The 13,229-nt window shown below is 32.4% G+C and overlaps 1 long non-coding RNA gene across 1 annotated transcript; it reads right to left on the bottom strand.

Moving 5' to 3' along the window:
* Positions 1–1,688: 1,688 nt before the first annotated feature.
* LOC139702984 (uncharacterized) lies at positions 1,689–12,998 on the bottom strand. Its single transcript, XR_011705540.1, has 3 exons — positions 12,890–12,998; positions 12,329–12,452; positions 1,689–1,769 (listed from the first exon to the last, which is right to left on the bottom strand). It is a non-coding gene; the product is annotated as an uncharacterized lncRNA (long non-coding RNA).
* Positions 12,999–13,229: the final 231 nt, after the last annotated feature.

Below are 13,229 nucleotides of genomic sequence, written 5' to 3' on the forward strand. Positions count from 1 at the left end.
AAAAACACAGGCAGTTACTATATTCAATTTTGATGCTATAATATGAATATCATATCAGTATTTAAGCCCACAAGACACCTATAATATTAATTTTAGGTTCTATTGTATGGATATCTTATTAGCATTAAAGATCACAAGGCAGATATTGTATTAGATTTAGATTCTATAATATGAATATTATATTAGTACTAAAATCCACAGGGAACCTATTAAATTAGTTTTAGATGCCATAGTAAGGATAAAATATTAACACTAAATCCACAGGCAGGTAATATATCAATTTTCAAAGCTATCATATGGATAAAGTTAGTACTAAAGGTCACAGGACAGCTGTTGTTATCAGTTTTACATGCCATTATATGGCTATCATGTTTGTGTTAAAGATCCACAGTGCAGCTATTTTGTCAGTATTATCTAATAATATGAATAAGATAGTATTTAAAGCCACATGGCAGCTATTCTATTTGTTTTAGATGCTGTAGTACTATATTACATTATTATTAAAGACTCCAGGGAAGCTATTTTATTATATTTAGATGGTAGAGTATGGATATCATGTTAGTATACTATTAAAGGCTGCAAGAAAACTATTATGCCACTTTTAACAGCTATAGTATGGATGTTTTATTAGTATTAAAGGCCATAGAAGAGCTATTCAGTTTTAGATACTATACCAAGGATGTTATATTAATATAATAATTAATAATAATATAATGATAATATAATGATTATATTAATATAATACACAGGGAATTTACAATATTAGTTTTATGGGTTATATTATTATTAAAAGTTATGGATGTTATATTATTATTAAAGTCACAGGGTAGTTGGTCTGGGGTTGTGGCTCATTTGTAGAGCGCCTGCCTAGCACATGTGAGGCACTGAGTTCAATCCTCAGCACCACATTAAAAAACATAAATAAAGTAAAGGAATTGTGTCCATCAACAACTAAAACAATATTTTTAAAAAATTCACAGGGTAGCTATTATATACTTTTTTATGTCACAGTATGAATATTATATTAATATTTAAGGCCATAGGCAAGTTAATATAATGCTTTAGATGGTATTTGTGAATATCATATTAGTATTAAAGGTCACAGGCAAATATTTTATTAGTTTTAGATGCTAGTTTATCAATATCATATTAATATTAAGGGTCTTTGGCAAATGTTATAATTTGGATATCATATTAGTTCTAAAAGCCATAGGGCAGCTATTATATTAGTTTTAGATGTTATAATATGGATATTGTATTAAAATGAAAGACCACAGGAAAAGTATGTGATTAGTTTTAGATCCATAGTATGGATATAATATTAACACTAAATTACACATTTCAGCTACTATGTCAGTTTTTGATGCCTTAATATGGATACCATATTAGTTATACAGTCCACAAAAGAGCTATTATATCCATTATAATTTCATAGTATGGATGACATGTTTGTATTAAAGGTCACAGGCAGCTCTTCAGTTTTAAAACTAATATTATGTCCACATTATAGCATGTAAAACTGATATAACAGCTTCCCTTTGGCCTTAATTGTAAGGGTTCTGTGTTTGGGACTGGGGTCTCTGATGGCTTCATGAATGTGGCATACTTGGTGGCTAGGAAGTTTCTGTGCAAAGATGTGGAATGCCTGGATGCTAGGAAAACTTCTGTGCAAAGACATGGGATGCCTACCTGCTATAGCAATGTCCTGCATTAGAAGGCTTTGTGCTGGAGTCTTATCAGCTTTGGCCTTGATCTCAGGCACACAGCTCCTGGGAATAAAGAAACACTCTTGTTATACAATAAAAATGTTTCACCAAGCTCCCATGCTCCTGGACCTGTCCATCTAACAGTAACTGTAAACAACAAACTTTATTGATAGCTACACAAAGCTTCTAACATTGCATATTGTAACTGTAGAATGTAACTGAGGAATAAGCTGCATAACGATGCTAACTCTATAACCTTCCAAATAACACAATAAACAATAGTATATTACTGATGCCAATGACCTAATGCAACCTATTGATATAAATAAAGCTGGCAGCTTGACCATTCTGCCATTCTGTCATTCTGACTCTGCATCTTCTCTCTATGTCTCTTTTTATTTTCCTTACATTTAATATTAATATCCATACAGTGATCTATAAAAGTAATATAATAGCTACCCTGTGACCACATTATTGATACTACATTAATATCAGAGGCCACAGAGAAGCTATAATATTAGTTTTACTTGCATTATTATGGATATCATAGTAGTATTAAAGGCCATTGCAGGTATTATCTAAGTTTTGGATGCTACAGTATTTATATCATAATATGATTAAATGCCACAGGGTAACTATTAATTTTAGATGCTATATTACTGATATAAGAGGCCAAAGGGCCACTATTATATTATTTCTAGATAGTACAGTATTGTTTTTGTAAGCTTTTTTGCCATTGTGTCAAAAATTCCTGACAAGAACAATTTTTAGAGAATTAAAATTTTATTTGACACTTATATTTTCCATGTCTCAGTCCATAGAAGACCAACTCCACAGCTCTTGACCAAACGATATAGAGGTAGGAAGCAAATCAGAACATGGCAAAGAGGAAGCAGACAGAGAGTTATGCTCACCAGAGACAAATATATACTCCAAAGAAATGCCCCCAGTGACCCACCTTCTCCAGCTACACACTACCTTCCTACAGTTACCATCCAGTTAAACACTATCAGTGGATTAATGCACTCACTAGGTTAAGGCTCTCATAACCAAATAATTTCACCTTTAAATCTTTCTTGCCTTTTCTCACACACGAGTTTTAGAGTAACACTTCATATCTAAACCATAACATTCTGCCCTTGGTCCCCAAAAGTTCATGTCCATCTCATGATGCAAAATACATTGAGTTCATATCCAGGAGTCCACATGTTCTTAACAGTTCCAGTATTCCCTAAAAGTCTAAGTCCAAAACCTCTTCTGAAACTTAAGGAAAACTCAGCATGAGACCCCATAAAAATCAAAGCAAGCTATATAATCCAATATATAATGGCATGGATTAAACATTTCCATTCTACAAGTGATAAATAGGGACATAGAAAGAAGAGATGGGACCAAAACAAGACCAAAATCCAGCTGGGCAAACAAGATCTGTAGTTCCACATCAAGCATATTTGGGGCAAATAACATTGTGATATTCTCTCCAAAGGACTTGTGCATCTCCACTCCTATGGCTTTGTTAATAGCGGCCCACATGGCCTAGCTTGACTTGTGTTTGTTCAATTCCTATGGGTTTCCATGGAAAATGATCCATGTTACTAGCATCTCTTAATCTCAGGAGTCCCCACTATAGTTTTCTTCATCCTCTCAGGGGCTGCCTGCTGGTATTCCAACTCTAATACATTTTTCCCGACCTCCCAGGTTTTCCTTTGAAATCACAGCGGGAGCCTCCATGACCCCCTAATGCCAATGTCTTGCAAACTTAAAAAACCAGCACCATGTAGTTGATACCAAGATCTGCCACCATCTCAAGCAGTAGACAAACCTCCTAAAACCATGACTACAGCAACCTCTGAGTGCCTGGGCAGCTAAGCATGGTGAAATAACCTCTTAGGCCTCTCTCTTCAATCATGGTGCCTCACTGATCTCTTCTCAAAGGAATTTTTATTTTTAAAACTTTGAGCAAGGCAAGATGGTGCCTGACTGTAATCCCAGCAGCTTAGTAGGCTGAGGCAAGAGGATTGCAAGTTCAAAGTCAGCCTCAGCAATTTAGCAAGGCCCTGAGCAACTCAATGAGATCCTGTCTCTAAATAAAATATTTAAAAAGGCTGAGGATGTGACTCAGTGGTTAAGTACATCTGGGTTCAATTTCTGGTACAAAAAAAAAAAATAAAAATTAAATCTTTGAGCTTGAAACTGGGGTGGTTTTGCCAATTTCTGAGATGCACTCAAGTCTTCTTTCCTATTGTCTCTGGGCAAAGTATTTAGCATCTCTTTAGTGGTCATGATGTTTTAACAATCACACCTTCCTAAGCTCCAGTTTGACTCACACATTTAATTTGACTCTGAACAAATTAAAAGGTATTCTTTTTTTAAGATGGACAAAATATCTTTATTTTATTTTATTATCTTATGTGGTGCTGAGAATCAAACCCAATGCCTCACATGTGCAAGGCAAATGCTCTACCACTGAGGTATAAATCCAGCTCCTACAGATATCATATTACTATTAAAGGCCATGTGGCAGCTACTATATTTGTAATAGATGCAAAATATGGTTGTCACATTAGTATTAAAGGCCATAGGACATATATTATATATATTAATATGGTATAGTATGAATAGTTCATTTATATTAAAGACCACAGGGCACCTATCATATTAGTTTTAGAATCTATAATATAGACAGTATATTAAGGACAAGACAGCTATTACATTTGTTTTACATGCTATAGTATGGATATCACATTATTATTATTTTTAATATTTTTAGGTTTTGATGCACTTTATTTATTTATTTATATGTGGTGTTGAGGAGTGAATCCAGCACCTCACACATGCTAGGCAAACAGTCTACTACTGAGCTACAACCCCAGCCCCTGAATATCACATTATTATTAAAGACCATAGGGAAGCTATTATGTCATACTTACATGGTATAATATCAACATCATATTAATATAAAGGGCACTAGAACACGTATTTGATTACTTTTATTATTTTTAGAAGCTATAGTACATATATTAGTATTAAAGGCCTCAGGGAAACTATTAATTTTTTATGTTAAATATGAATATTACATTAATAAAAAAAAAACACAGATGCTACAATATTAATGTTATATCAATTAAAGGCAAAAAGGTAGTTGTATTTAGTTTTAGATGCTATACTAGGATATCACAGTAATATTAAAGGCCACAGTATAGCTATTATATTAGCTTTAGATGCTATAGTATGGGTATTATAATAGTATTAAAGGCCACAGGGCAGCAATTGCTTTAGCTTTAGATTATATAATGTGAATAATATATTAATTTTAATCAACAATGGACTGCCAGTATATTAGTTTTGAATGCTGTAGTATGATATCATATTAGCATCAAAGGCCACAGAATAGATATTACTTTTAGATCAATAGTATGAATATCGTAGAAATATTAAAAGTGACAGTGCAACTATTAAATCAATTTCAGAAGGCACACTATGAATATAATAATAGTATTAGAGGCTATAAGGCACCTATTGTTTTAGTAAGGATTCTACACTAGGGATATCATATTAGCATAAAACACCACTGTGTAGTTTTTTAAATTATTTTCAGATGCTACAATACGGATATTATATGAGTATTAAAGGCAATAAGACAGCTCTTATATCAGTTTTAGATGCCACATGTATATCACAATAGAATTAAAAGCCACAGGGCTGCTATTATATCCGTTTTCAATGCAATTCTGATTACATTAATACAAAAGGCCACAGAGAAGCTATAATATTCATTTTCAATACTATAATATAGATATAATAATAGTATTAAATACCATTATGCAGCTATTATATTTTATTTATTTACTTATTTATTTATTTATCAGGGATTGAACTCAGGGGCACTTGACCACTGAGCAACATCATCAGCCCTATTTTGTAGTTTGTTTAGAGACAGGGTCTCACTGAGTTGCTTAATGCCTCACAGTGGCTGAGGCTGGTTTGAACTCACAATTCTCCTGTCTCAGCCTCCCAAACCACTGGGATTACAGGCATGTGCCACTGAGCCTGGCTTATGATGTTTTTAAATGCTTTAGTAAGGATGTCATATTACCTATGAAATGCACATTGCAGATATTATATCAGCTTTGGACACTATATAATGGATATCATAAATATTAAAGGCAGCTATCATATCAATTTTACATGCTGTAATAAGAATGTCATATTACTAATAAAGCCACAGGGAAGCTACTCTATCAGTTTTTAATGATCTAACATGAATATAATATCAGTATTAAAGACCACATGGTAGCTATTATATCACTTTTAGATGTAATTGTAAGAACATTACATTAGTATTAAAAGCTACAAAGATGTTATACTATATTTAGATGCTATGGTAAATATATAGGAATTAAAGGTCATAAGAGAACAATTATATTAGTTTAGATGCTATAATATGAATATCATAACAGTACAAAGGTAAGAGGACTGCTTTTAGATCATTAATAGATGCTATGATATGGATATCATATTAGTACTAAACGCCATAGGGCAGGAATTATATTCATATAATTGCTATAAATGAACATTATGTAATATTAAAAGGCCACAGGAGAATTATTATTTTAGTATTAGGGGTCACAGTATTGATACTGAATTAGTATTAAAGGCCATAGGGCATCTATTTTATTAGCATTAGATGCTATTGAATGGATATTAATATGAACAGCCACAAAGAGCTATAATATTCCATTAACAGGCCACAGTATGGATAAAATATTAATGGCAAATGCACAGGATGCACAAGGATGCTCTTTCAGTACTTTGAGATGTTGTAGTATACATATTACATTAATATTAAAGCTCCAAAGTTCAGTTATTATATTAGTTTTATATGCTATGTGATGATTATCTTATTAGTATAAGGAATTATATTAGTTTAGGTACTATACTTTGGATAACAGATTACTATTTTTTTTAAAGAGAGAGAGAAAGAGAGGAGAGAGAGGAGAGAGGAGAGAGGAGGGAGGGAGAAAGAAAGAGAGAGAGAGAGAGAGAGAGAGAGAGAGAAGAGAAGAGAAGAGAAGAGAAGAGAGAGAATTTTTAATATTTATTTTTCAGTTTTCAGTGGACACAACATCTTTATAAAATAATATGTGGTGCTGAGGATCGAGCCCAGTGCCCTGTGCATGCCAGGTTAGTGCATTACCACTTGAGCCACATCCCCAGGCCAACAGAGTACTATTAAATGCCAGAGGTCAGCTATTATGTTAACTTTATATGCTATCATATGGATATGCTATATTATAAGGTTTATTGCTATCATATGGATATTTCACTTAAAATGACAAGAAGGTTATTTTATTAGTTTTAGAGTGCATAATACGGATAAATTACTAATGTTAAATGCCACAGTCTAGCTATTAGATTAGTTTTAGGAGTTATAGTTGGGTATCATATTACCTATAAGAGCCACAGGGCTAATATTTTATCAGTTTTAGATGCTACTATGGGTATCATATAAATATTAAGACCAAAGAGCAACTATTATATCAAGTTAAGATGCTATAATAAGGATGTCTATTGATATTAAAGGATACAGAGCAGCTATTATATCAATTTTAGATGCAATATTATGTATTACATTAGCTTTAAGGGCCACAGGGAAGATATTATATTAGATTGAAATGTTATAATATGGATATTACTTTAGTATAAAAGGCTATAGGGAGGCTATAATGTTAGTTTTGGATGTTATGGCATGAATATTATATTAACATTAAATGTCACAGGGAAACTATTATATATCAGTTTTAGATGTTACACTCTTAATATCATATTAGTATTAAAGGCATCAGGGCAACTATTGTATTTGTTTTAGATCTATGACATGTATGTTATTATTTCAGTCATCTTTTTCACTGCTTTGACCAAAGGACCTGACAAGAACAATTTTAAAGGAGGAAAAGTTCATTTAGGGGCTCACAGTTTCAGAGATCTCAGCCAATAGATGGCCAACTCTATTCCTTGGGGCTTAAGGTGGGGCAGAAGAATGTGGTGAAGGAAAGTGGTGATCAGGAAGCAGAGAACCTAAGCTCAGCTCATCAAATATGTTCCCCAAAGGCACAGCCTCAATGACCCACCTCCTCCAGCTACACACTATCAGCCTGCAGTTACCACTCAGTTAATTCCTTCAGAGGATTACTAATTTGGGTTAAGGCTCTCATAACCCATCATTTCACCTTTAAACTTCCTTAAATTGTCTCACACATGAGCATATCCAAACCAATTATTTGGTATTAAGGCCACAGTGCATCTATTATTTTAAATGCTGCAGTATGGATATTATATTAATATTAAAGGCCACAGGGTAGCTAATATATTTTATTAGCTTTGGATACTATAGGATGGATATCATATAAATATCAAAGGCCACAGGACAACTATTGCATCAGTTTCAGATGTTCCAATATGAATATCATATTAAAATTAAACACTTCAGGTCAATAATTATGTACTATTAGATACTCAAGTATGGATATCATGTTAGCATTAAAGTCAACATGGCAGTATATTGATTTTAACACTATCCTATAAATCTCATATTAGTTTAATGGCCACAAAGCTGATATTATATTAGTTTAAGGTGATACAATATCATATTAATACTATAGGACCTATTTACCAGTTTTATATGAAGCACGTATTTATCAGTTTTATATTTATAATATGTATATTAAATGAATATTAAATTTCATAAGGAACTTATTAAATTGGCTTCACAGGTTATAGGAATGATGTAACATTAATATTAAAGGCCACAGGACATCTATTACATCAGTTTTGGAGGCTATAATATTAGTATCAAAAGCTACAGGGGAGCTATTAGTTTAATATGCTTTAGCATGGATGTCACTTAGTATTAAATTCTATTGCACAGCTACTTACTTGTTTTAGATATTATAGTTTGCATTTATTAGTAATAAAGACCTCCGATATAATTTTTGCTATAATATGGAAATCATATTAATATTAAAGGCCACAGAACAGTTATTTAATCAGTTTTCCATGCTATAGTATGAATAAAAAAAACAGTAATAAAGGCCACAAGACAGCTATTGTATTAAATTTAGAGGTCAAAGTATGAATATTATGATATTAAAGTCTAGAGGGCAGCTATCATATTAGTTTTGAATGCTATACTATCAATATTAAAGGACACAAGGAAGTTATTACATTAGTTTTTCATGGTATATTATATTAGCACTAAAGGCCACAGAGCAGTTATTACTTTAGTTTTAAAGAGCACAATATGTTTATCATATTACATATCATATTAAAGGGTCCAGGCAGCTACTATATTAAGTTGAGGAGCTACGGTATGGATATCATATTAGTATTAAAGTCCACAAGGTATGTATTATACTAGTTTTAAATCCAACAGTATGGATATAATATTTGTCCTAAGGACACAGGACATATGTAATATTAATTTAAGATGCTATATTATGGATATAATATTAATATTTAAAGCCAGAAATCATCTATTATACAATATATGCTATTACATGGATATTATAGTAAGATTAAAAGACACAAATCATCTATTATGTTAGTTTGAGTTGCAGTAGCATGGATATCATATTGGTATTTAAAGCCACAGTGCCACTATTTTATTAGTATTGGATATACTGTAGCACAGATATCATATTAATATAAAAGCCACTGGGAAGCTATTATATTAATTTTGATGCTATACTATAAAAATTGTAATACATTTAAAGTTACAGGGCAGCTACTATATTAGTTTTAGATATAAATTAGCTATTATATCAGTTTCAGAGGCTACAGTACAAATATGTTAGTATTAAAGTGAACAGGTTAGATGTTATATTGGCATATAAATGTCATAGGGAAGCTACTAAATTAGTTCAATATGCTATAATATTGACATTGCATTGATATGGAAGACCACAATTCAGCTATTGTATTAGCTTTAAATACTGTAGTATGAATACCTATTAACATTAAAGGCCACAGGGCACTATTATTCTAGTTTTAGAAGCTTTGGTATGGATATTGTATGGTTATTATAGATTACAGGCAGCCGTTTCATCAGATTTAGATCAACAGTATAGATATTTTATTAATATTAAAGTTTTATATTCTGTTATAATTATTATATTACTATGAAATTCTACAAGGCTGCTGTATTATCAGTTTTTGGTGCTATAGTATGTGTGCACTATCAGTATTAAAACATCACTTGAAGCTATTACATTAATTTCAGAGGCCACAGTTTTTATCTCAATATTAATGGTTACAAGGCAGCTATTATGCCAGTTTTAGATGCTACAGTATGGATATTATGTTAATATTACAGGCCACAGAGCAGCTATTATATTAGTTTTTGGAAGGTATAGTATGGACATCTTTAATATTAAACACAACAGGCACCTATTAGTCTTAGGTACTATAGCATGGATATTATTAGTATTAAAGACCACAGGGAAGCTATTATAATATTTTCTAGGTACCATAGAGCATATCATATTACTCTTGAAGGCAAAAAGGAAGCTATTTTATTTATTTTAGAGTCTACAGTATGAATATAATATTAGAATAAAAGGCTACATGGAGACTATAATGATGCTACATATGGATAAAATTAGTATTAAAAGGCGACAGGACAGCTATTCTGTTAGTTTCAGAGGACAAAGTATTGATATTATACTAAAGTCAAAGGCTATAGGGCAGCCATTATATTAGTTTTAGATGCTATAGTATGGCTATCATATGACATTTATAGGCCACAGGGCACATATTTTATTACTTTTAGATGCTATACTGTGGATATTAGTAGTAAGGACCAAAATTCAGATATTATATAAAATTCAAAGTATGTGGGCTTGGGTTGTAGCTCAGTGATAGAGAACTCACCTAGCATGTGTGAGGTGCTAGGTTTGAACATCAGCACCACATAAAAATAAATAAATGGAAATGAAGGCATTGTGTCCAACTACAACTAAAATTTTTTTTAAAAAAAATTCAAAGTATATGCCCCTTTTACATATTTCATGTTGAAGTAATAACATATGTTAACTTATTATATTTTTATGCTGTCACTAGGTTCTAGGTTTTCCTTCTTAAAACGTGATCACTACAGAGGAAAAAATGACATTTTGGAGATTTTATTTCAACTCATGATTTAACTTTCCTGAAAGAGTGACTTTATAAAAAATGTCTCTATTTTATTTCTATGCATACATTTTAGCAGCAATATAATCAAATATTTGTCACTGGGACAAATAGTCAGAGAACATCCATTTCCTCCTAGACCTCTACAGGAAGTGGTGAGCCAAGAGAAGCAGAGGTGTCAGATCAGTCCAGGAGTGATATTAGATGCTGCTGTGTTGTGGGAAACTCTACCTTTTAGAAATCACAGGGAGCTATGGATGCCCAAACTCTTGCATGAGTCTAAATCTAGTTGAAATTCTAAGTAATCTTATTGTCACTAGCTCATCATGAAGCTAATGATAACTAAAGGATCTATGGGGCTGGGGATGTAGATCAGTGGTAGAAAGATTTCCTAGCATGCAGGAAGCCCCAGAAACACAAAAGGAAAAAAAAAAGAATTTGTGTAATCAAATAGAAAATGAATAATTATTCCTCTTAAGGAAACATGTTGGACCTAAAACACTTGAGACTCTCAGAATCAAAATACTCTCTTTATAGTGTATTGCATACCTACACCATCATGAACAGGGGTGTCACATCATAAAGCATGTTCACATTAAGCATACCATCAAAACAACAAAAAGGCTTTATTGACTGTTGATAAGAAAAATGAACATAATCTAGCTTAGGAAATTATTAACACAACATTAGGATAACATTAGGATAAAATGTAATCATGGCATTTCCCACATGTAATAACTCTAAATAATAATAAATACATAATTTCAAAAGAAAGTCAAATTTCTGAAATCAAAAGCAAACTGATACATTATTAAATGATATTTTGAACAGAGGCAAAACAAAGAGTTCTCCCACAAGAATTCCTAACAACATAAAGTATCGTGCTCAATAGAAGGCCCATCCCTTTGTATGCAAGGAATAAGAGAACCTTCTGATGAATGTAGAACTTTAATAGGACATATGGACATGCTTTCTAAATTTTAAAGAAGAAAAATCTTTTTTAAAAAAAAGCTTATTTTTAGTAAATGTATCTGAATTGCAAAAAAGCAGCTACTGACTTGTCTCTTACATTTTGTAATGATTTGCATCTCAGGAAATTTCGTCTATAGTGGTTTTAAATATCATGAAATATCAATAGTTGACATTAAAAATATCATCCCTCTTCTCTTTTAAAATTGATTTGAAATTTTCTTAGAATAATTTCATATGAATTTGGAAGACGCACTGTGGTATATGTATGTATGTGGAAATACATGACCTTTTTTTAAAAAAAAAAAATCTTTATTTTTAGTTGTAGTTGGACACAATACCTTTGTTTTATTTACTTATTTTTATGTGGTGCCGAGGATCGAACCCAGGTCCTCGCATGTTCTAGGTGAGTGCTCTACCACTGAGCCACAACCCCAGCCCCAATACATGATCTTTTTAAAGCATACCTCTCATGCTTGAGTCCTGTCAAAGACATCTTCTGTGTGTGTGGTACTGGGATGGACTCTATGGCCTCCCACATGCCAGGCAAATGCTCTGCTACTGAGCTGCACATCCAGTCTCCAAAGATACCTTAATAAGTGGAAATTAATTAAAATCATTTGATTATGAGCATTTCCAAACAATACAATTCTCTCAAGCAAGCAAATTCTCTCAATCAAAAACAAAGTAAGCTAAAAGTAATTTTTAAAATATTCCTTATAAAAAAAATAGAAGTCCACAGAATTAAAAATTCTATAAAGGGCTAGAATGTGGTGCAAAGGCAGAGCATTTGCCTGGCATGTGTCCTGGGTTCAATCCTCAGCACCACATATAAATAAATAAAATAAAAAGATCCACTGACAACTAAAAAAAAAATATTTTAAAATTTCTATAGAAAACTGAAAGAATATTAATCAAAAATTGAATTAGAAACACCTACTGCACAGAACTGGAGACCTGGAGGCCATGGGGAATTACATTACAAAATAACTCTGAAATAAGAAAATGAATCAATTAGCATACAAAACCTTGGACTGGTACTTAGAGTTCCCCCACTGGATGGGATCCTGGGATCATCAGGGCTCAAGGCTGACTGTCATCTGCCCTTTAACAAATTCTGATTTTATTTCAAATGTTCATGATCTACAGAGAAAATTAAAAACGAGAAAGGTGACATTTCTAAAGTTATTTTATGTTATATCGCATTCTGATTCAGTCAAGATAATTCATCCAATGTAGGATGTCAGTGTTTACACAACGGACGTTATTTGTGCACCATTACAAATATACTGCCAATTAGCACAGCAGCCAGGGAGCTGCTCATCCCAGACTAGCAGGAACAGAGTCTGGAGGAGGTGGAGGGAATGT

The sequence above is a fragment of the Marmota flaviventris genome, chromosome 19, assembly GCF_047511675.1.
Source record: "Marmota flaviventris isolate mMarFla1 chromosome 19, mMarFla1.hap1, whole genome shotgun sequence".
Taxonomy (NCBI): Eukaryota; Metazoa; Chordata; class Mammalia; order Rodentia; family Sciuridae; genus Marmota; species Marmota flaviventris.